The following is a 25,608-nucleotide window of genomic DNA, read 5'->3' on the forward strand; positions in this document are numbered from 1 at the left end:
GCTGGCATACAAGCGATCTAATGCCGGATCAGCGTTAGGTAATGCATATGGCCTAAAAAGGAATTATCTGTTTACGCAGGAAAGTTTTCACTGCAAAAAAAACTTACCTAAGAAGTGTCCATTCCATATATGTCACGATTTAGGACAAAAACATTTAGACTTACTTAATATAAAAAACGAAATTTTAAAATCAGAACCAAGAAAATTCAAAATTCGAAATATACAAATTCACGTGCTTCCATTACAAACACGCTTGAAACAAAAATATACACCACCAACTCCTCAAATTAGCACTCACCGAATCCACAACCCAAAATATACAAATTCAACTGCTTCAATTTCCAACCGCTGGTCACCCCAAAAGCGCCAACTACAGAAACTTGCTTCCAATATAAATTTAACATATATGTCACGATTTAGGACAAAAAAATTTAGACTTACTTAATATAAAAAACGAAATTTTAAAATCAGAACCAAGAAAATTCAAAATAATAGAAACAATTATAATGATGTCGACTACAAAAGACTTTTGAAGCCTTACAATTCTTAGCCTAATTCTAATTTGGTGTATTTTGGTCATAAACAGGCGTAAGAAAGACTCCCATTCTGCACAGATATGGGCCCAAAGAGTTATCAAGTTACATAAAGTGAGGAATTTCAAGTTCAGCTTATGTTCACCTGACTCGAATGACCTAAAAGAAGATTTATTAAACATGTTAAAGCATGGTTAAAACGAAGCGTTTGACACCATTGGCGAAAGTGTTTGACTATAGGCCTACGATTATTATAAGCAGTTCTACTTAGCATGCTTAGTGCCGTTTACCTAGAGGAAAACTTTTTTGGTCACAAAAACTATACGTAATTATCTCGAGGTGGATTCATATCATCAATTGTTGCAGTTCAATTAAAGCAAAGTTAAACATTGGTAGAAAAACGTTTGGCCAATTATGATATCATTTTTTTGTAAATGTATGACACATTTTTAAAACTAAATAGTTTTGATGGTGTTGTCTGTATCGCATGCATTATGAATTCAGTGCACGTAGTAGCCTAGGTCTTTACCCAATAACACAAAATGCTTTAAACATTTAAATGTTGGATTATAAACTTTAAAAAAAATCAAAATAACAATCAAAAAACATGAACAATCAAAAACATATTCTAAGTTGGAACAATGTTGCCAAAATAATATATGTCTACAATAACATTTTCACAACATATTTTTAATGTTGTTGTAGTGCGTTTCATTATGAAACGTTCTACAAACATCCTTTAACGGCATATAATGTAGTGGTTAATTTAGGCCAAAATATTATTAAAAAGAATTAACCAATTTAACCAACACTCGTTTAGGCCTAATGTTTAAAAAAACCATGATTCTGTGTTTGTTGGGTAGGCCTATAACTTCATACCATCTATTGGACCCTACTGTCGTAGGCTTACTTTGGGGGAGGGGTCCAGGTCCGTTATCAGTGGAAGCATGCTTGCAACACAGATTATAATTCCTTCTATAATCTGTGCTGGCAATAAGATTTGGTTTGTATGTTGTATTTAATATTTCCGTATTATTAGAAGCGGCCACTTTTTTGCGCTCAGTAAACATTGTTTTCTTTATTTTGTGGCCCTAGTTATCGTGCATGTGCATAAAAATAGCATTGACACGCACAACACGCATCGTTCTCTGCGATGCCTGCAACGCAACGCCGAGCACGACGCGGAGTACGCACGCGTTGAAAACAGGCGCAATAGTCAAGTCGAATCGGGTGACGACGGTAAAACCTTAACACTTAAATGGGTGAGATCCGATTGACAGCCTCATCCCCCATTCTTCATCATCAAAACTGAGATTGTGGTATCCGGAGAAAGCTCATATTTTTCTCATTACTCCATTAAAATTTAGAGGCATTGTTATACATGTTTTTACTCCTCATATTAAAACAGCTGATCAATGGAGAAATACGACTCAAAATTTGGAAACATATTGTTTTAATGTTAGACCTCAATGTGAGACAGACAACACAACATGAATAAATCAGACCATGCCCCTTTAAATTGGTACAGATGGGGGAGTTTGAGCATCATTTGCATAAATTCACATAAGAGCGTGCCAACTAGCATAGGTGGTGCACCTAATTTCATGCACGCCATTTGAATGATTCTATATCAATCTATGACATTATGACTCTTTGCCAATTATAAGGAAACAAAGTATAAGCTGGTTGTTAGGCTCATGAGGGTTAGTAGGGTTATATGGTTACGGATAGGGCTAGGTCTATGGTTACGGTATGGTTAAGACTTGGGCTATGACACATCATGCTTGAAACATATTGCTATGCGTCAGTGAGCGTGTTTCTACAGAGCCAAATACCGCTTTGGAAACGGTATGGAACCGTTAATCACTCCTGTGGAAACAGCCTCCAACGCCTTTTTGCAACGCTTTTCATCGCCAACGGAAACCTCGTTGGAGTAGGTTTTTGCCAATGACGAAGCGGGTAGATTTTCTGTGGAAACAGACCGAAGCGGTAACTTGCCGATTATTGAGCAAAATCAAACAAAATGGCTGTTAATCAACATGTTAATTGGACAGACGACATGACAAAAACGTTAATAACAGCCTGGGCAACATAACAAGTCCAAACTGTTATGTAAAGCCACAATTTATCCGTGATACGGAAAAACAGAAAAACTCACGGAATTCGGGGTTTGCTCACGGAAATTTGTAAATGCTACAAAATAGTGAAAAACTGTGTAAAATGTAAAACTTTCCTCTTGATTTGCAAAATATAAAAAAAAAAAGTGATTATTTAGCAATAATCAACCATTAAACAATCCATTCTAGCATTAATTATAGGCCTACGATGCAATATTCTGGCCATACTACCGTACAAAATACACTTTTAAAACATGGTTGTCATTCAGATTAAACGGTATGAACACGCCAACGGCAAAAACCTGTCTGTGGAAACAGCAGGTTAAACGGTAAGATAACGGTAAGATAGCGTTATCCATTTAGCGGTAACTTAGCGGTGCGCCTGTAGAAACACGCTCAGTGACATCTCCAGCAGCATAAAGCCACAAAAAAGCCGCATGTCATTTTGGTCCACTTTTCTTGTCACATTTGTTGTACTGTTTTTGATGCAGAAATAATAAATTACAATAATGTTTTGAATTAATGTTTTCCTCCTTGAGAGCAATGGTTGACCAGGGAGGCTGCAATTACAGTCTGTTATATCTCCAGCGGAAGCTCAAAGTGATATAATAATGACCATTTCTGAAGTAAACATACATGTATCCCTGATTGACCCCACTAATATATCATGAAGATAAGCATGAACTGACAAATGATGCATACCCCTTACAATTCATCTACAGAGTGCAAAATTGCAACTAATTTCCAAAAATCAATATTTTGGCCCCAAATGGGTGATTTTCAATGATTTGAGCAAAAAGTAAAATTATTATTACTAAAATTAGTTCAGCATTTTGAGTAAAGAATAACAAAATTAAAACCTGATGAAAATCGTACAGTATGGCTTTAATCAGCTTCTTTAGGAGAGGAAAAAAGAGAAAGGTGAGAATTCATCCAATCCATATGTAATCTAGTGAAGATGTAGATTACCAATTTGTGATTCTCCCTCCTTCTCTCCATCCCTTCACTTTTAAAGCAAATTGCAGTATTAGATGGTTTGATCCAGTCCTACATGGGTGTACCATTACCCATCTGCTCTGTGAAGTTCAATAGTAAACTTGACACCAAGGGCTTTGCTAGTTTTTATAGAGCTGGAAATCAAATCCCTGTGGCATGGTTCTCATAGCTCTCATTCTTTCTATTTTAACTCAAGAACTGCCACACATATACTTGCTATGCTCACTGGGTAACCGTGTGCGCATGCAGCACGTATACCACATCATTACACTCAGTTCATAGTCAGTCTCCAGCACGCACAGCTGCTCAAGTCTGTTTCACTTTGAAGAGAGACAGCAGAGAGAACAGAAAAGTGATGCGAGTGTCAGAGTGGTGATGAAGTAAACAGTTATCTGGGACTTCTTTCTTACACAAACGTCATCCCGGCACTTAATTTGGCTCTCAACTGTGTGACACAGTCAGTCTCGGATGTTTTTGTTTTGACATTTTGGAGCAACATTTTGATAGTCATCATTGAAGCAAAACTTTTGGATAATATATATACTGGATGCCAAATCTGACTATATCACTAAGGAATACTTACATTAGGATTAATATACCATTTTGAAACTTTTGTTTAGGTAAGTTTTGCAAGTGTTTTACAGGTTTGTACGGCACACATAAAAACACAGGTAATTGGTGTTGGTTTAAACCTAATAGCTTCTGGGTCTAGTTTACATGGTCTAGACGTGTACGTGTTGACATATCTTTTAAAGTCTATTGAGTTTCTTTCCTTCGCCAAGTCATAAATAAATTTATCTTATTTTATCCATCCACATTTTTTTTAAATGTTTTATATGTAGCAATGAAATGCAATTAAAATCTAACTTCACATCTGGAGTAAAGCTATGAGCTCTGTATTTACAATCCAGATTTATTGCAAAAGAACAAATGTCATATTGATGAATTTATGACTGTTCTCACAACAAATGTCATTCTCGTTCATACTATATGTATAAAAGCAAATATCTAGATGGTACATTTCTTTTGGATTTCTTCCCAGAAAAGTAAATCTCCATGTGGAAAATTTCCTGGGATAATATTTTCAAGAATATTTAAAATAATATTTAGGTTTCAAGCATGGATATGATACAGACATTTCAGGTAATATGTGCTATTTTCTTTCTAAATATTCATCATGTTGTTATAGAATAATAGATAAACATATCTGTTAAATATAACCACCACATACATATGCACCGGTATATAGTGAGGCAGAAATAACAGAAATGTGGCGAGTATATTTCATTAAGTCATCTAATTCATCATTCATTCTTCAGTAAACATGATGAAGGCAATTACACCACCAGATTTGAAAATTATCATTCCACAATTGTACAGGAAATTATTTTTCCACATTTGTAGCTCTGTGGTATCAACTTAGGTGCATTTTTAGAACCACAGTACAACATTTATCATGGAGTGCAAACCTGGGGGTGGGATGGAGGAGGTCAAAGGTTACTGACATAGATATATCTGGGATGGATATCAGCCAATATCAAAGATTCACAAAAGTATTTTAGTATAAAGACCTATTGTGAAGGAGAGACATATTTCATACTTCATAATAGGGACCCATTTAGTGGGGGAATATTAAATAATAATAATTACATCAAACCATTGAAGTGTACAATTTGATAATTCAATTCTAGCTGGACAGAACCAAATATTAATTTAATATATTTGTCTGACTTTATTTGATTAAAGTGCAGTCACTGATTGAACACTGCTCTTTAAACTATTTTAATTAATGGTCCCTTGCATATTTTGTTAGGGCTATTTGAAGGGGATAGTAACCAATATTCACTTACATCATCGTATAACTTGCTTATTCCAGGGAGACAAAGTGTGCTGCATGGACCTACAAATTCAAAGGGTTGTTTACATGCTGACAGAACTAATTAGGGCAGTGGGTAGTTAGGAGGGACAAGAGGAAGCTTCCCTGTAAAAAGTCCCCCCCATGAGATGCTGATCACTCTAATTAAGTTTTTGGCCTTTTTGTGCTTTTTTTAGCCCATTTTGACAATTATTGTCAAATTTTGTCCACTTCATAGTTGCCTTGCCCCCTTTCCCTCCCTTCTCTGAAAATGTTCTGGCTATGCCACTGATTTAGGGTGCATTTCAGGATTCTATTTTTCACTGTCAATTACGGAGTTGATCGGTGAAGGTACATGATACTCCTAGGGTACCAAAAGGTAGCTAATTTGAAAGGGACAAGGAGCGTAACCAGAGAAGGGGTAGACTGCATCCTGGGGGAAATATTTTCAAGGAAAAGAAAAATTAGGATAGAATGCAAATAATGAAAAATGTTTGTTAAATCACCAGTTTTTGGATCCTTTCATCAGAATCAAATTAATGCCTGAAGCATTACATGATAATAAAGGATGCCACCCTTGTCCTAATCTAACACCCACAAATCTCTTAATTTATATTGGCATAATCTTTCTGTTAATCTATTCCTAACCATAAATCCAGACCTAACCCAAAAGCTGGGGTCATGACAACTCTATTTCTGCAGTTGTGTAGATTGACAGCTCGATAGGGCATTTAAGAGGTAGATACTGCGTAACAGCGGCATTGTGAGAAAGGAGAGGAAAGCTAGTGGTAGCTCCATGTTTAACTCAGCTATGGGATCTCTTCTGAAGTAAGATACTAGTTGTGTATGTTACCGACTGGCTATCATGTCATCGGTACTTTCAGTCAATCATCATCTTGCAACTAATGCGATCACTAGCTAGCTACACCCGGAATCTTATTGGAATGGCACAGATCTAGGCCAATTACTATCACTGGTGTACACACAATGCAATACAGATATGTAAAACTTGATGCTGGAATGAATGAATGAATGAATTATTGAAGAAATGAAATGAAGGAAGGACAAAATGGTTTATAGTGGAATCAACGTTTTTGACCATTTCTTCAACTTGAATCAAGAGAAATTTTGAAAAAAATATATTGCAACATGCACACACCACACAGTTTGCATCTAACATCAATATAAGTTGGTGCTCGGTTTCACAGCTTATCCAATATTCTGACTATCTGTGCAACTGAAAAGAAAAGAGATTTTTTGGGAAAATTGTAACATATAAGCACATATACCAATGCCACATTGTCAAAGCTACTAGAGGCGACTCCAGTTTGCATAGTTACATACATGCACAAGACATTGGAAAGGAACAACACCCATGGTTGATTAACAAAAATATGGGCTCAAACAAGAAAGTTTGTATTGTTTATCTAGTAGCCAAAATATGAAGTCTGAATTGCATGGAGCAAACATCTGAAAAATTTTCTTGTAAACCAGAATTTCTTATTTTTACACACATGTTATTTGTTTGGATAACTAAAATACTATGTGAAAAACAAAGCCTAATATGCTGCATTTGTGACAAAATCAAAATTTAAAAATAAAGCTCACGATTTGAACTACTAGTACAAATCAATTCACTGATACACAATTTCATGACGTAGGTGTGATGAAATAGCTATTTTGATTCTTTTTGATTCCTCATATGTGACTCCTCGCCACAACTGAGCCCGGATGTCGCCAGTGCCACTATTGAGATATGCTCCATCGAACTTAACAATAAACAATAGGAAAGTAAGGATTTATTGACTGTTTTATTGATTTTCACTACTTAAATGTCAAGTACTATAGACATGATATACATCATTTTAAAGCTAATTTCAAGCAGAATATTTTGGTTGAATATCTCAAAAATGATGATTGGCTACATCCGGGCTCAGTTGTGGCGAGGAGTCACATATTTCAGCTCAAAATGAAAGGGAACATATCTGATATCTGAAAACTCACTTAATTTTATAATTTTGTGGAAACAAATATCTAAATTTCTTTGAATTGCTCTAAAACAGTATTTTAAGTGCACAAAAAAAGTGACTGAATTTTGCAATGACATGGATTAAAATAAAATTCACCACATTTTTCCTTTACCATTTTGATTTTCAATGGGAAAAACAATGTCAAGCAGAATCTGATTCAAGTTGATCTAGGTCAATATGGCAACCGTGGTAAAATGACCGACAAAGCATCACAATTATACAATCCAATCACATCTTCAGGTAGGCAAATAGAAAGCTGAAAAGACCGATTAACATTCCAGCCGGAAATAGAGGCGGCATGGTCAATCAAATTGATTGCAAGCAATCAATAAGTTTACCTTGGATATTGAGATAGCCATCTTGTCATAGCATGCTTCAACACTTCGCTTTTATTACAATTATTCCTCGTCAAATTTCAAGACCCATCTCAAGAACCACTAGACAAATACTAAGTATATTTGTACCAATAATTGTATATGGTCCTGCAATTTTATGATTCCATATTTAAAAAAACAATTCTTTCAAATGGTTCTTTAATATTGACTGTTCTTATGCATATGAAGTGGGTTAAACCTCCTGACCAACCTCAAGTTAGTTAACTTAGTGACCAGGGAATACCTGCATTTTAAGTGGTGGTTAAATCTCTTTAACTCTCATCTTCGCCACTTGACAGACAGTCTCCAGACCGTCTCTAGACCGTAATCACTAACTACCTGATTTCAGGTCACCGTGAAATGAAAGCAAATCAACGATGAGATGTAATTGATTTCTCCAAACGCTTTAACGAGACGGAGGAATAAAGCCGACTTGAATGTTGTAATCATAGGGAATACATAGCAGCACTGAGTGATCTATACTTAACTTCACATTCCATATTCAATGTAAAATGAAGAACATAAAAGAGGAAAGATTATAGTTTCCTAATGGACCAATTGAGTACAAATTTATTCCATGCACAACCTGAAGTTACATGACCATGTAATTTCCACATACTGTAGTGAATACTAAATTGATTGAGTTGACTCTGCTTTTGGAATATTATGTATTGACATGTAAAGTCTGTCAAGCTGTGACACTATAGTGCATTTTAAATGATCTCACTGACGGAAAAGTTTGTAGTGTATTTCAGTATTCTAGTCTTGATATTAATAATGATATAGACTGGAGGAAAAACAAAAGTAACTAGAAATGTGCTACCTAATAAGCATATTTTGCAACAAACATCTAATGGAATTTGAAGACTGCAAATTGCTACCCCCTCCACCAAGTCACATCACTATTAGATGCCTCACCAGTTCTGAGAAATCATGCTTTCAAGCTCGGAAGAACAGAATGATTGACTGACGGACGGACGGACATACAACCAGGAAACATGTATTGCCTCCGGTGGAAGCATAAAAAGTAAATCTTAATAACAGTAAATTTAATGAAAATACGTAAAGGCTGAAAATAGCAAAACTACTGTAACAGCAGATGAACTCTGTAAATAACAAAGGTGAAGCAATGCCACATACAAATAAACTAAGTCACAATTCTATGTAAATGACACACTTATTTCATATTCAGGTTAACAAAACTAGTTTTGCTAAGCCAGAGAAAATAATGACTGTTTGCAATCAAGCCTACATAATCTTGGTGCCTATGGGTGTGTGTTGTAGAAATGAGATAGACCGAGTCGCCTGGCCACGGTCAACAAGATAGCATCGTCGTATTTTTGAACGGATTGCATTTCAACCAATTGAGTCATTAAACCATGTGAGCCAGCCCGGCATTGCTATTTATAGCCTGCGTGCCAAGCCAAATACCAAGATGAAAACTTCTCTCTACCTCATCCCTGTTTAGATTTAGTGAGAACACTTTTCACTGTTGCCAATATTTTCACATGCCTAGTTTGAATGTTAAGTTTGAAGCTGCTTTTCTTTGAATCCCATTGAGGGAACAAAATTTAAGATAATTTAATTTGCGAAATGAAACCGCTTGCAAAACACTACAAAATTAAAAACCTTAGTGGGAAAAAATCACATGAGGGATGCACTCCAAAATGGGTCACAGTTCTGCTTCATATATACCAGCCAGACATCATCAGCATGGGATGTCAAAATGTTAGATGGATGGATGGGTGTGCAAAACATTAAGAGCAAAATGTGCTGCAAAGAAAGATGAAGGAAAAGAGGTCACCAAGATGCCAGTCATCAGCAGTATGTGCTAACATTGCATGTCACAATGTTGATTGAATATGTGAGAAACATGATATCAAATGTGCTGGAAGGAAACATGAAGAAAAGAAGGGGGTATCGTGATTCAGACTGGGTCAGAGTTCTCTTACAAATTATATAACAGCCAGTCATCATCAGTATCTGAGTATGATATTTTAAAGTGGTCAGGTGAATTGATGGGTGTAGTAACATGATAGCCAATATGTGGGAAGGTGATGAAATGGGGCAACATGACTGACACTCCAGAATGGGTCACATCTCTATTTTAAGCATGCAAGACATTCAGACAGCTATCATCATTATGGCATTATACACGTTGCTCACATTACAAGGAAGTAGAGAATGAAGTCAAGGGGAAGGACATTAGGACAATGGAAGACTTGTACCTGATATCAGGCCATCTTAATTTAATAGTTTGTTTCAAAACCCCCTGCGCATCAGTAAAATTGCTCAGTTTTTGTGTGTTGTTCCCGCTGTATTGAGTAAATTTCAGTTTTTTTCCATTGTTTTTTTTTCCACATCCAGCGCACAAAAATATCACAAAAATATCCCAAATCGTAAATCTGGATAAAATTCTTCATCATGGCCACAGTGAAACCTGCTTGACAGATGATAAGGTGGTCTATTCTTAATTGTCAAAAAGTTTTATAACATGCATTTCTATTGATCAAAGTCCGTAAAAATACATAATAAAGCAAAACAACATTCAATAAAGCCATATGTGATTTGCTCCTCAATTTTCTTAAATTCCTACTTTTTACATGATTGTTATGCCCAATGGTGTACTAAAACACCACGTGAAAGACTAAGCCTAAAGTGCTTCAATTACATGAAAATTTTAGATCTCCGGTTTTATTCTGAGTCCACAGATCAAATGATGGTAACGCATCTTGTGCTTGTGAGCTCATGAGTACATGAATCATTGAATCAGTGATGTATAAATTGTGTCAATTGTCACCAAATGCTTCTTGCAGAGTGGGATGTGAAGATGATCAGCAGCAGAGCGAGTAGTATATAATGTGTACACTGTAGACAAATCCGATTCCACACCCCGGAGGGGGTTCTTCCTGGGGTAACTTTTCAAATGTACCATTAAAGCGCCCCATTATGGCAAATTTGGGTGCTTTTTCTTGAAAATTCATATACTGATGGGTAGCAAAAACAGTAGGTATAGAGAAAGTCAGTATCCGAAAGTCTGTGTGGCACACCCCGTACAAAGTTTTTTGAAGACCCCCACCCCCTCCCCCGGTTCCACACATTCCTACACCTCAATGGCAGCCATTGAAGTGGGCCATCCCACCTGAAATGAGAAATGATACAGGCTTTGCAGCAATTTAAAACTGTGTTCCATCACCCATTTGACAAAGGAAGCTGAAAGTTTACAATACAAAACAATATAAGATTGATGTTGAAGCAGCACTTTTCCACCCAATTGGGCAGTTACAACACCAGTTTGGTGTAAATGGCCAACTGTAATGGTAGAATGAATTCTGACCATCACTTGGCTCTTTGGAGTAATCTACAAACACTTATTTAACTCTTGCTCTGTTTTTAAATCAATATTATTTTGGTTTAATCAACTAATTTTAGGAAAGAGAAAGATTACAAATAAAAGCTTTTCAATTCAACAAAAGACACTACATACAAAGCTTTTTTTTTATCTTTTATTTTATTTGCTTCGTTGATTTCATCACATTATATATTTACATAACTCATTTGTTCTCACTTAACTAATTTCTGACTTTGCTAATTTCTACAATTTTTACTACATAAGCTTTCTGATTCTTAATTCAGAATGTAATAGACTGATCAAATCGGGATATTTCCCGTAACGATATTTACTAATTGACAGTTTACTAACACTTATTATTTTATTGATTGTAGTATTACATTTTCCTGCATGGTAGTAACCAAAGATAACATCTGCTTGTGTGGTTTTAATTTTAACATTGTAGTGTTGCAAAATTATTTTGTCCACTTCGCTCCATATCTTTTTATTTTTTTTTTTTTTAAAAAAAAAAAGTGTTCAATATAATCTACTTTGTTACAAATTTCACATACATTACTTTGTTCTTTTCCTATTTTGTTAAGAAAGACTTTTGTTGCATAAATATTACTGGTTATTTTCCAATTCAATGTCATTAGCCTAGGTTCTTTTGTTGCCAGAATATTTTTCCAAATTTTGCTCCAATTGAATTTCATATTTTTGAATTTATTTTCCCAAAAGGTTTGACATATTGGTTTAGTCGAAATCTTTGATAACATAGCTTTCCTATATAATTGTGTGGTGCAATTCATTAATGCAACAAAAGTTTTTCCATCATAAAAGTATATGTCCTTGTTAATAGCATTCTGATATTTATTTTTTCATGTTTTTAAAATTGCTTGTTTTAGAGCTAAATATTGTATACAAACACTGGCTGGCTGTGGAAACCTACTTTTGATTTCGTCTAGTGAATGAAAGACATCGTTTTGATCATACAAGTCTGAAATACATATTATACCTCTTTTAGCCCATTCCTTGTAATAAAATGTCTTACCTCTGCTAATTATACAAATATTGTTCCAAATAACTTCATCTCCCCAGTTTTGCACTTGGTTTTTGTCTTGAGTACTTTTTGTTGACAACCATACCTTGATTAGATTTCGGTAAAACATGGGCATCTCATTTATTATATATCTTACAACTGCATTGATATTTTCAAAATTACAGTTGCACTTAAAAATATGTACGCCTAACTGGGTTTTATTAATAATATATAAAGGAATATTTTTCCACGTGCTGATTTCTGACGATGCCAACTTTTTTATCCATAACAACTTCAATGAGTCCAGAAATATTTTAAAATTAAACATTTTTAGGCCACCGTTGTCGTACTCGTTTACTAGTGTTGTTCTTTTAACCTTTTCCGAACCTCCCCATACAAACTTAAAAAACATACTATTTACTTTATTTACAAAACATTGTGGTAAGTCTATTATTGAACCTATATATGAAAATTTTGATGCCATCAAATTTTTACTATGAGTATTTTACCAACCATTGATAGGTTTCTCATTGTCCAAGCTCTTATGGACTTTTCTACTGAGACCATTTTCGGTTCCCAATTTGCAGACAACTCTTCAATATTAATTGATGGGTTAACTACTACTCCTAATAATTTGACACTGTTATTTGGTTGAATTTCCAATTGATGTCACCGACCTTCTTTTTTCAAACTTTTGCTTGCGCCTAATCCAAACTGCGTCACTTTTGGTTTTATTAAGATGTAGACCTGAAATTTCTGTAAAACGGTCAAGGATTTCTATAACTCTATGTATTGACTTTTCATCCCTCACAAAGATTGTAGTGTCGTCGGCAAATTGAGTTATTTTAACTTCACCTTCCCCATAGTCTTTAAGGGGTAATTCAATACCTCGTATATCATTTGTTTGTCTTATCTTACTAGACATAATTTCTGACGCTATAAGAAATAATAAAGGAGATAAATTACAACCTTGTCTTAAACCTTCTTCTTGAAAGAAGAAATTTGACAAATGACCATTGTGTAATATACAACTTACAGTGTTCTTAAACATAGTGGTTATCCATTTTTCAATTGCATACCAAAATTTAATTTCTCAAGTGCAAATAAAATCAAATCTCTGTTTATCGATCGAATGCTTTTAGAAAATCAATGCAAATCATAGCCCTTTTACATTTTCCTTTTCTGTATATCTCAAAACATCTTCAACAAGGCGTATGTTTAAAGCTGCACCACGTTTTCTTAAAAAGCCATTTTGGTCTGTGTTAATTACGTTGGGTAAAACCTGATTTATTCTTGAGGCGAGCACTTTTGCTGCAATCTTGTAATCTATATTCAGTAATGTTATCGGTCTCCAATTATCCAATTTGTTTCTATTAAGTCCCTTCCCTTTGTGAATTAATATAATAATACCTCTTTTATGAGATGCTGCGAGTTCGCCAGCTTCATGTGCTTCATTAAACGAATTTACAATCAATTGTCCTACCACTCTCCAGTGACATTTAAAAATTCTGAAGTTAATCCATCAATCCCTGGGCTCTTACAATTGGCCATTGTTTTAAGAGCCTTTTCACATTCATCATTAGTAAGTAAACTCTCACATGACTCTTTATCTTCCTCAGATAACTGTTCAGAGTTCATATTTTCAACGAAATTATCAAACATAAGTTTTGTCGTTTGACCCCTTTTTTGTACAATTCTTTGTAATAATCAACTTGCACTTTAATAATGTCTTCCTGATTACTTACATCATTTCCACCTGTATCAGTCAGATAAGTGATAGTTTTATTACTTACATTTCTTTTTCAAGATTCATAAAATATTTTGTACATCTTTCCCTTCTTCTGTCCATTTTGCTTTGCTTCTTATGATAAGTCCCTTCATGTGATGGTGATACAGTAATTCATATTCTAGTTTTACCTTGTCATATTCATGTACAAAACAATCATTATTTGGATACATACAAAGCTTGATGAACATTTTAAGTATGTAAAAAAGAATCCTGAAATAACTCATGTGCATGTATTGAATCTAGCCCTCATTATAAGCAAATCAATACTGGAAATCAATGTAGGAAGAGGATTCATTAACCTTAACACGCCTGAGTACTACAAAATACTACTTCATATATGCGCTGTTCGTGCGTGCATCCCACGTGGTGTGATGATGCAATCGCCCCTAACTTAGTAATATATAGGCACGGTTTCGCTGACCTGTGACAAAGTGTCACCGAGCCAGTGGTTGGTAATGTGAGGGGTCTCGGGTTCGAATCCCACCCGGAGCAAACAACTTCTTTCTTTGTATTCTCTCTTTATTACTTCTTTCTTTCCCTTCCCATCGCCAAAAAGCCCCTGGCGGGTTATTGTTCCTTGATAAGCTGTCAACAACCATGAAATTGTACTCACTTGCCTCATATTGCATATAGATAGCATATTCATTAACCTGAACTAGAGAATGCTTGTTTAGTGCCTGATGATTCGAAGTTATTTGGGATTGGAAAATTGGCAGTTGATTTTATATTTTGCTCAGATATAATTCTATATTTCTTTAATATATTAAAATTAGAATAATTTCTAAAATCATTTTTTTCTACAATGCAAAATGTGGTCCAATTTGCAATGTTATCAAACAATTTGAAATCATGAATAAAAAATGGCTCACTTCACACTATGTCTAATTGTGAAATAAAGCTATATATGTGCTATAGAATATCAAGCGTGATATAGTTCCATGTTGTAAAATAAATCCACAGCAGCAAACCAAATGAATTCTAAATCAAACATCAGTCTCAGTGATCTTTATGTAATATTAGTAGACCTGTACATTGGATCAATCATCAAAATTCGCTCAGCTCTTGCATGATTAATTTTAAATTTGACAAGCCGTGCACCAAACCATAATTACAAATTTGTTCCCTTCTCGTAAATGCTTTCCCGAATTATTCATGCTGTTCTTCTTGCTTGTCTAGTTGTGTTTTTTTTTTTTGACAAAGCTGTGATGAATATGAAGAATAACAGGCTGCTACCAATGCAGATCAATGTGAGATGATGATGACAACAAAAACAATGAGAATATCCAACCAGGGCATGGAAGTGGAAGATCAGCTTGAAATGAAACTTAATTACACAGGGAGATAACAAATAAAACATGTATACGAGAAGAAGAGACAAAATCATCTCTTTTCCGATGCCAAAGTCTAATAACACCCATTCATCAAGCACAGCTCAAAAGTATCCCTTAAGGTGTGGAGTATGAGTTTTTGTACCCAACACACTCAAAGGTCATTCTATGCATGAGTAGCTTATGGGGGTTAAAGAACTGTGTACTGACAGATGAGCATGTTTGAGGTGCTAGTGACAAAATCTGCTTGTATGGAGCAAGTAGTGACGTGACACTGCTAGGATACAACAGTCAAAGTTGTGAGATTTGTATTAAGGCTTCTATCGATTTTACATTGGTTCATATTGTAAAGATACCTTCCGACGTGGAAATATTTATCAGCACACTAGCGTCAGATTTTTAGGTATTCTTAAATCATGAGTTGTACTTCATGTGACAACCAAATTATATAGTACATATCAGAAAAATGGTAATATTAATTTTATAGCAAAATCTCAAAAATAAATAGTACAGCATAAAATCAGCATACTTAGCATGGGTGATTTTATACAGTTTGAAAACTTAGGAATCATGCTTATCATATTCAGCTCTACACTGGACAGGTCCTGATTTTTACAAATAATAAAAATAATCACGATAATGAAATAACAAGTATTCAAATTTCATTACCATAATTTAGAGTCATTTTAGATATCCATTGTTAATAAGAACAAAATGTGAATATATATTCAAGTACAAACATTGAACTTGTTTCAGTGTTCTTGTGATATATCTTGAATTTTAGAATAAATCAGTAATTGTCAAGATGAAACCTACAGCATGCACATAGAATTAATCATTTCCAATGCATTGATTGCTTGCAGGTAGAATCCGTTGATCCACACATACCGTCATCATGTGGTTCAAGCTTGCCATACTTGCTGTTATTGCATTTGCTACCGTCATGGCTCTTGTAAGTATATTTTTTCTAATCATTTCATACTAAAATTAATTTAACGACTTGGATGTATCAGTAAAATTAATCAGATTGATTACATGTCTGAAATGTTGTGACGCTATTACATCCGTCTTAAGGTGGTATTGACTAGTGCCTGTAAATTTGGGACCAAATGACAAGTGAGAAATAAATTTTGCTTTGTAAATTGTGAAGTTTTACCAAAAGGTTGATCTGGTCAGTATCACCTTAAAATGCCTGTGAGCTGCAACCCGTACCTCTACTCATCTTTAAAATGATGAATTAATATATCTCTTTATGCCAACCAACCAACCAACCAATGCAGTGTGTTAACAAAACAAATCTTGCAAATAATGTCATTTCGAGGGCTTAGAGCCAGAACTAGCTATGTCCATTTATTTTCTCAATTACATGTTACTCATTTCGGCAACAAATGTACGGTTAATTATGCCCTCCATAATAAATGCAAGTGACTTTGGGGTATGCATGGTCACTTGAGCAGTTAGTTAGATGCAAGTGACCATGCATATACCCCAAAGTCACTTACATTTTCTCATGGAGGGCAGAATTAACTGTCCATTTGTTACCGAAATGAGTAACATGTAATTGAGAAAACAAATGGACAAAGCTATTTCTGGCTCTAAGCCCTCGATTTGTACAAATAGAAATCCAAATATTTCTAGTATGAGTTGCAAGCATTTGTATAGAGTAAGTTCTCCCGGGCAAGTTTGTAATTTGAAAATGAGACCCCAAAATAACAAAAATTGTGAAATGTGTGCTTTCACATTAAAAATACCTATCCCATAAACCCTATGGAATGCATTTACTTCTTGTTACTGATTCCTCAAGCTAACTTCCATGTCTCATAAAACTGCAAGTCCTAGGCTAACATAAAAAAATCTCAATAAAACTAAAAGCAAAACAATTTCTCTGCGCCTGCTTTTAATTCTTTTCGAAAACAGGAGATTGTTGTCATCGTATACGGACAGTATAAACTTGCTTACTGGCAGCTCGATCCTCAGGCAGAGAAACAAGAACATGATATCCTCCTGATCCAAACTTATTCCAATCTTCTTTACAGACTCTTCATGAATGATGAATAAGCTTGGCATTAAACCGACTAAAAAAAGTGGGAATTTCAAATTTTGGTCCACTACTCAATAAAATTACAGTTCTTTCAGAGATGTTCATCTTGTAGTTAAGATAAGCAACGCTTACAAATCAACCTTCAACCCATATATAAATGTTTTGCTTTTTCCAGTTCACATCCAAGCTAAATCCATTTACAATAGCGGCATGTGTAGCCATGGTTATAGGAGTAACACTAACTGCAATGGTATTTGATAAAATTGTCGTCAAAAAAGGAGGGGAAGAAGAATTCCTCTCTACAAGAAGACAATCTCTCATCACGCCTACAGCTAAAATGAAGTAGAACTGCCAGCTCGACTTCCAGCGGGTTTTTTAACATGGGTGATTTATTTATTCAAATTATATTTTCAATGTTTGTAACAGTCCTTTGTAAGGCGTAAAAAAGTGTTTGATTGGCGTAACTGACCGACCCTACAAAAACAAGACCCAAACACTTTTATATTATTTTCAGGAATATATAGGCCTATATTTCTTGTTCACCCAGCTGTTCTGATACATTTATATTGTGTGATTTTTTTCACAACTCTGTATAGCATGCACAAACATTGATCATTTTAAAACCGAGATGGTTTAATCTAACGGGCCAACCCTAATTTGTTGGGCCTGTTACGCCAATCAAACAGTATTTTCTTTTAGGCCTTTGTAACATTTGTTTATATATATATATTTTATATATCACTGCACAGCACAAAACAACACAAAATCTTCACATAATTTTGTTTTGGTATAGGAAACATAATTTGAACATATTTATGTGTCACAAATTTCAGGGTTTTTCAAATATCTGGGGAAGTTGCAATACTTATGGGCAAGTTGTGACCTATAGCAACTAGTCCATACGTAACTTGAACTAATTAATTACTGTGGTTTACAATTTGCCCATCAGCACATCAACTAGCCCAAATAGTTTCTATAATGTTCCAAATGTATCCAAGTTTTGTTCAATAAACAATTTCCCAGAAACTTTTTGATCTGCACATGATCATCGATGCAACCATTGTCACATGTAACGATAATAAAAAATGTGTCCATTGGCATGATGTATTTCAGGTTACATTCGCAAGGGATTTCATGATTTTCCAAAATGATCTATTAGTGCCTTCAGGATAAACTTTATTAAGCTCTCTTTTTGATATGGGGCATTATTTGCCACATATATTTACAACTCTCAGTTACCAAAAGACAAGTACCAAATTCAAGCCATGCCATCTTGTTTTCGACACCTGCTGCAGTAAAGCTCTGAAATAGAATTAATAAACTTGAAACAGGACCATTGTTGCACTAAAAATGGTACAATTCACCATAAACTCAACCCCTAAGAATCTACGACATATACACAGAGTCGGGGCCTCCTGGTGTAATATAAAGGCATATAGGACTACTGATTGATCGTTTTTGCATCTATCCCCTCATGCTTGTACAGCGCATTGGGGTTTTCACACAGAATGTGCTTTAGAAGAATGAGTTAAATATATAGATTTATGTTTTGATGCACTTCACTAATCTTTTGATTTTTCTAGGGTATTTATTGTTTACTTACCTGGCTTACCTTAGAATTTCTTTATGGTGAATAGATTCATCAGGTTTGTTCATCAAATCAAATAACAAAATTTGTGTGACAAAACCAGAATACTCACTAATATTCTGTCCATCACATTGGAGGACTTCATCAGATCTGAACACCTGATCCACTTTCCCAGGAAACTGGTTTCCGGTTGTATGTAGTCTTTTCTCCAGTCTTCATATATGTGACTTATGGCATGGGCATGATGGTCATCCCATATTATATGAATGGAATTCCAAAATGTGTCCAAAGAATGTTAAGAAACACAAGGTTGACATGAAACCCCACCAAACCCTAAAAATAATTCTGGTCCATTCCTAAAACAAGCTAAAGACAGGCAGTTGTACATATGAGTTTGGCTGCCAAAACTGCAATCTCAGTTACATTGGTGAGACTTCTTGCATGTCTGCTTGCTGAACATCAGGCGGAAGCTGTGTAAAGAAGTTTACATGGTCAGGACGCAGGGCATGTGAACAAGACCAAACCAAATCAGCAGTAAGGGACGGAAATCAGAAAGAGGGGACAAAGATCATGAAGTGAAATGAAGGCACTTATTACCCAAGTCACAAAGAGATTGTAAACATGCAACTGAAAACCAGTTTCCCAGGAAAGTGGATCGGATGTTCAAATCTGATGAAGTCCTCCAATACAATGGATGAAATATTAGTGAGAAAAAACTTAGTTTTGTCACACAAAAATTATTTGGTTATTTCTTTATTTCTTTATGTTTATAAAACTGTGTACTTATTATATTCATTTATAGTGTTTAATTATGATATTATTTGATTCATTTTTCTTTTATTTTCTTTAAACTTATAATTTCAATAATCTTTTAATTTTAATTTGTCAGTTTGTCTCTCTTAATGTAGATATTGATTTTTGCTTACCATGCTTGATTTATTTATGTTTGAGTACTTCAAGGTTAGCAAAATTCAAACAAATCAAAACATCACGGTCAGCAACAAAAACAAATAATGAGTAAATGTTCTTAAATTTATTGGGCTATTCCAATAGAAATCCATACACTCCCTAGGGAAGACATGACCTAATTGAGGGAGTACGTATTTTTAATTGAATTACCAGAATAGGTGACTTCATTTGAAATCTATACCTTGTGTGGGAGATTAGGGTCGTGTCTTCATAGGGGGTGTATGGATTTCAACTGAAATAGCCCAAATTTCTTACTATCTTCTGAAGACAGCAAAAACAATACACATTTTACAGCCTTTCTACAACAAAACCAAAAACGCATAATTTATTGCTGGATTATGAAATCAAATGCACATCAGATTAGCTCAACTAATCAACACGCTTATTAACTAAATTACTTAAGTAAAAAGAAAGGGAAGAATGCATGCAATATAACTTTTACAGATTAACATCTGTATGGCATCATAACTATTTAAAGTTTAGCCATAGAATTCAACCTGAGAAAGCAGGCTGCGCCATATATGCATGTTGCTCATTTAGAGAGAGATAGTGTACCTCTGGTTAGTTTCACCAAGAGGCTGGTTGGTTCAATATGCACACGATAATACCCTACATGAGCACTCAAACCTGTGTTAACCTTCCATCAGTACGAGCTGAAACATGCTAGAGGTACATCATTCTGGTCCCATACATGACAATGCTGGATTGTCTATTGTGTCACGCATGGGACTGTATTGAAAGCTCAGTGCAACAAAGTCTTATCTCCATTAGCTCCCCTGAGTAATGTTGTGTATAAAAGCAATCATGCTACAAAAAACACTAGTACATTACCCACAGGAGCTAATGGAGATAAGGCAGTGTTGCACTGAGCCCTTGTTTTCTATCTATGGGCTTAGCAAAGTGGATGTGGCTGAGATCAGTTGTAAGTAGAGTGTTCATTTCTTAATGAAGCACATGACAATAAAAACAACTTCAAAGCAAACATACAAAATACACTGCGACTTTTATGTTACTTGGACTGCAATTTGCATAAAGTTTAGCATTAGGGTAAAACAAATTCAAGCTCATAATTATCTATCTACGCTCCTATGCAACATTTTATTTTTTATGGTCCATAACCACTTTATATATTTGCTTTAAAAAAAGTTCTCTTTTAAGAGGCTTGGTTTAGCAGCGACGTAGCTTGCGACAACATCACAGCTTCTTCATTCAGTGCAGTGTTTACAATCCTCCACTTTGCTGAATGAAGACGCCATGATGGTGTCGCAACCTACGTCGCTGCTAAACCAAGACTCTGAAAGATAACTTTTGAAGCAAACATCAAAAATGACAGAGTCCAATATCAGTTTACATGTTGCCACTTTATGTATGCCATGTTACAATTTTTGCTGATCATATCAAATGTTGCCAATTCCAAGTGAACATTAATTTATTTCCAGACTTCATTTCATATTTTATCTTTTGCAATCCAAATTTGCAATAAACCCAAATTATTTCTCTGCAGTTGCTGCTCATCCAAGTTGAAGCAGAAGTATGCTCACATCAGATAGAATCATGTCAACTGTTTACCAGTACCTCAATCCACAGTGAAATGAGAACAGCTAATAAATTTACCTGCTGTGAAATAATTCAAATCTTCTTCACAGAATCTTCATGAATGATAAATAGGTTGTTTTCAAACTTGAAACTATGTCAGATGAATTATAAATGTGACTAAGGCTTTGTTTCATTTGACACAGATGCCACTTGATGCTTGAAGATGCCACTCATCTTGTTAAAAAAATTCTGTTATAGAAAGAAGTGAATAACTTGTTCCTTTGTAAATGTATGGTAAGCACAGGAAAACAAATCCGACAAGTGGCGACTCTTCATTTGGCATTTAAATTGAAAACAAACCGCTTATTTAATCAAAAAAAGTGAATATGACATTCAAAATTCACAGCCATATGTTATAGGGTCCACAACTTATAAGTTCCCCAAAAATACTTTTTAAAATAAATCGAAAAATATTTGACGAAATGTAAAAAGCCTTATTTGTTTTACACATATAAACAAATCATAGCGCCACACGTCATTGCGTTCAGTCACAATGGTTCATTATGAAAAAAGATACAATTTTAAACAGTGTTAAAAGTTTCATCTGAGTCCAGAGGAGTCAACTCTCAAACAATACAGTAGTCCAGGTCTATTCATTTGTTTGGTAAAGAAAACCTGAATGCTATGGACTCAGGGGCAACTTTTAAAATGGCCTCTTTTCTTACACAATTAACTATTGTGGCTGAACGTAATGTGTAATGCTATAAATTAGTCCACATGATTGTGTAAAACAAATAGGGCTATATATACCTTTTTACATTTTGTAAAATATTTTTTGACTTATCATAAAAAGTAATAGGGGAACTTATAAGTTGTGGACCTATGCTAAATAATCAGTAAATTTATTTATTTATCCCTTACTTTCTTATTCATACACATTTTGTTTCTTTCCTTGGTTTCAGATGACATCCAAACTGTCACCATTCAGTGTAGCTGCAGCAGTATCCGTCGTCATTCTAGTCACAATGACTGCAATGGTGTTTGACAAAATTGTTAAAAAGAAGCAAGGGGATCCAGAAATGCTTCATCAAAGGAGACAATCTATCATCACAAATATCAAAAACAAGTAGAACTTACAGTTTGTCTTCCAGTAGGGGTTTTAACATGGGTGATTTTTTAAGTGGTACTTTCTACAACAAGGGTTTTGCTACACAGGGATTTGGACATTTTTGTCTTTTAAATAATCGTCTTTTATATGTACGAGGGTCATTCAAAAAGCTCTGCCTGAACCCTCATATTCTGCAAATAGTTAGCCCTGATGAGCAATCTGCATCATCTGCGGTAAACAGGTTGTCACAACAACATTAGCAGTATTGAAAAAGAAGTCTGCTAGATTTTAAAATGTCCACAGCAAGTACTGTTTTATTGGACTGCGACTGAAATCTTGTTTATAAGTAGCCCTTTCATATTTTCCATGATTATAACCACAGGTCTTATCTACCTTTCATATTTTCCATGATTATAACCATGGGTCTTATCTAGCTTGTGCGAAAATTATGTTTTAATATCTTTTTTCATTCATGGTAGCAAAATTAAATCAGAATTCAGCACATTTGAAATGGGAACAATCTGTACAAAGAAGACATATAAGTAGACCAAATTAAAGGTACTTAAAATACCATTTGGTCACTTCAGCAGATAGTTTCAATTGAAGGAGACATACAGAAAAAACACTAAAGTTATAAGAGATGAGGCAGAACTTATTGAATGACCCGCGCATGTAACATTAGTTTGTATCAATTAAACAGCATAAGATATTAAAGATGTGATATTTTCCAATATGGAAAATACTAGTTTTGAGCTTATTTTATATGTCATAAATTTATCTCTTTTATGTCATGAGTTGTATTCAGTTCTGTATGAAGGCTCCTTTCTAACATAATGGTGCAGTTTGACCATGTTTTGACCATATTTTTCTTTGAGTAAATTGTTATGCTCCCCGATAAAGTACTAAAACAATATTATAAAATTCAAAAGCAGGATTTCTTTACATCTAAATACTGTATTTGAATACAATCCATACTTCCCATGAGCACAGAAATATGTGTACATTTAAAATGTATTTATTCAGATTTAGAAGACCAAATCCAAAAGCGAAACAAAATATAAATTAGCACGTGTCTGTAACTTTGTTCTGTATCAAATTTTATATGGTGCTAAAATGTGAATTGAGATACACGTGCTTGACTTAAAATAAAACAATTTCAGATTTATGCCAGTTTCCAAGACAAGGTCCTCAATTCTTATCCATCACATAGAATCTATAAAAAAATCTGTGATATTAAAAAAATGCCATAAATGATCAAGGTGCATTCATTTCCGAGCCTGAAATAAGTTTTGTACTTACTTATGTAACATACTCTGGACCGAGTAATAGGATATTTGGTTTAATTGAATTTTGTGTATATATATTTGTAGCACAGCGGTAGCATAAGCTCCCACTAGCTGCATAGCTTCTATGTTTCAACACTGTTATGTGTGTGTGTCTACTTTATATGCATGTGTATCCTGTTAAAATATTCTATACCTTAAAGTGCCAACCAATGAAATATGGTATAATAAAAATAGATTTTTGTCATGAAATAATATACATGTATAGTATATAAAATGTCCTCAGTAGTGAGGCACTTATGATCAGCAATTAGCGAAGTGCCAATATTCATGCTTGTAACATTCTGTTTTACTTATGGAATGTTAAAAAGTATGTATATCAATGTTACCTTAGGCGACAGAAAAAACTCTGTTTCACAGGCGGATGGGCTTTTCCATGTAGGGTTGGTCGGTTAGTTGTTTTTTCAATTTTTTTTCTGGAGGCTACGCTGACCCTAAAATATCACTAAAAGCTTGGAAAATCTGGCAGAAATTTGATATTTAAAAAAAATATATTTTGAAATGTCTGATTTTTTTTCAAATATTCAAAATCAATCAATTTTGGCCAAAAATGGCTGATGTTAGCCAAATTATTGGAAAACAGTTCTCTCAAAATGCAAATTCTGGGTTGATCAGGTCTGTAAAAAGGTAAGTGTTTTTTTTGTCGCCTTATCTAGCAGAATCCTCAAATAACAATGACTTGTTAAATAGTGTTAAAAGTAAATCCTAGCTGTCTCACCATTTGTATCAATGAGTACCCCATAGACTTCCTGTATTAAAAAATGACATACTCTTTTATTATTACAAGCAATGTTCAAATCAAACCCATCAGAAATAAAGGTTTCAAAATTCATCCAAACCAGTTTCATTTTTCAACATACTGTCTATGATGCAATTAGCCCTTGAAAGCATGCGGTCATATGGGCACATTTACACCATTAACGGATTTGTACTGAGATTTCCTCATTGTTTACGTGTTCCAAGACAAATCCCCTCATTTTCCTCCTACAGCACTACCTTGTGTGCTTGTCATGCTTTCCACCAGCTGCACGCACACATTTAGGTGTAATACAGTTCATGCAATTAGCCTTTAATGCATGGCTAACATTTGGATTGCATCTAAATGCAAGTGGTTTCCCTCCAAGCAAGTAGCAGCTAGACCAACCTAAGATCATGTTGAATCTGCTGCTGTACATGCCGAGTGTGCAGATACATGTAGTCCTGTTAAGAATGTCAAGTTGAGTTAAATAACTTTTGTAAGCACCATTTTGCGCTTCTGTATATTTGTATTTTTAAAAACTAAAAAATGTAACAAGAACAAATTAGGAAAGGTAAAGCAAATAGTTTGATTATGTGTGATTGTTTTTGATACATGAGTAGGTGCATCAGGACATTAATTCAAATTTCCTGGGAGATAAGCCAAATCTTACTTACTCCAAAGCAAGCAATATTTTTTTGTAATTTCTAATGTATTTCTTATATGGGAAGGCAATATTTTCCTTTAAATTCCAAAATTTCTTTGGAAATCCCCAAATTTCCCTGGAATGAGCTTCTTGGATTAGACATTTTCCAGACCTGTAATTGTATTTTTTGCAACTTACTAAACTGTATTTCTGAACTAATATATTGCCAAATGGTTTGATAAGACTTCA

General features: G+C 34.6%; 1 protein-coding gene and 1 long non-coding RNA gene across 2 annotated transcripts in view; one reads left to right on the top strand and one right to left on the bottom strand.

Annotated features, from left to right (window-relative positions):
* LOC140152580 (EF-hand calcium-binding domain-containing protein 11-like) overlaps positions 1 to 25,608 on the bottom strand; it is a 78,942-nt gene that overhangs the window by 4,291 nt on the left and 49,043 nt on the right. The gene's annotated exons all lie outside the window — the stretch shown is intronic.
* LOC140152581 (uncharacterized) lies at positions 3,795 to 22,818 on the top strand. The gene is made up of 4 exons (XR_011859032.1): positions 3,795 to 4,266; positions 16,256 to 16,344; positions 17,609 to 17,817; positions 22,489 to 22,818. It is a non-coding gene; the product is annotated as an uncharacterized lncRNA (long non-coding RNA).

Source organism: Amphiura filiformis, chromosome 5, assembly GCF_039555335.1.
Source record: "Amphiura filiformis chromosome 5, Afil_fr2py, whole genome shotgun sequence".
Classification (NCBI taxonomy): domain Eukaryota; kingdom Metazoa; phylum Echinodermata; class Ophiuroidea; order Amphilepidida; family Amphiuridae; genus Amphiura; species Amphiura filiformis.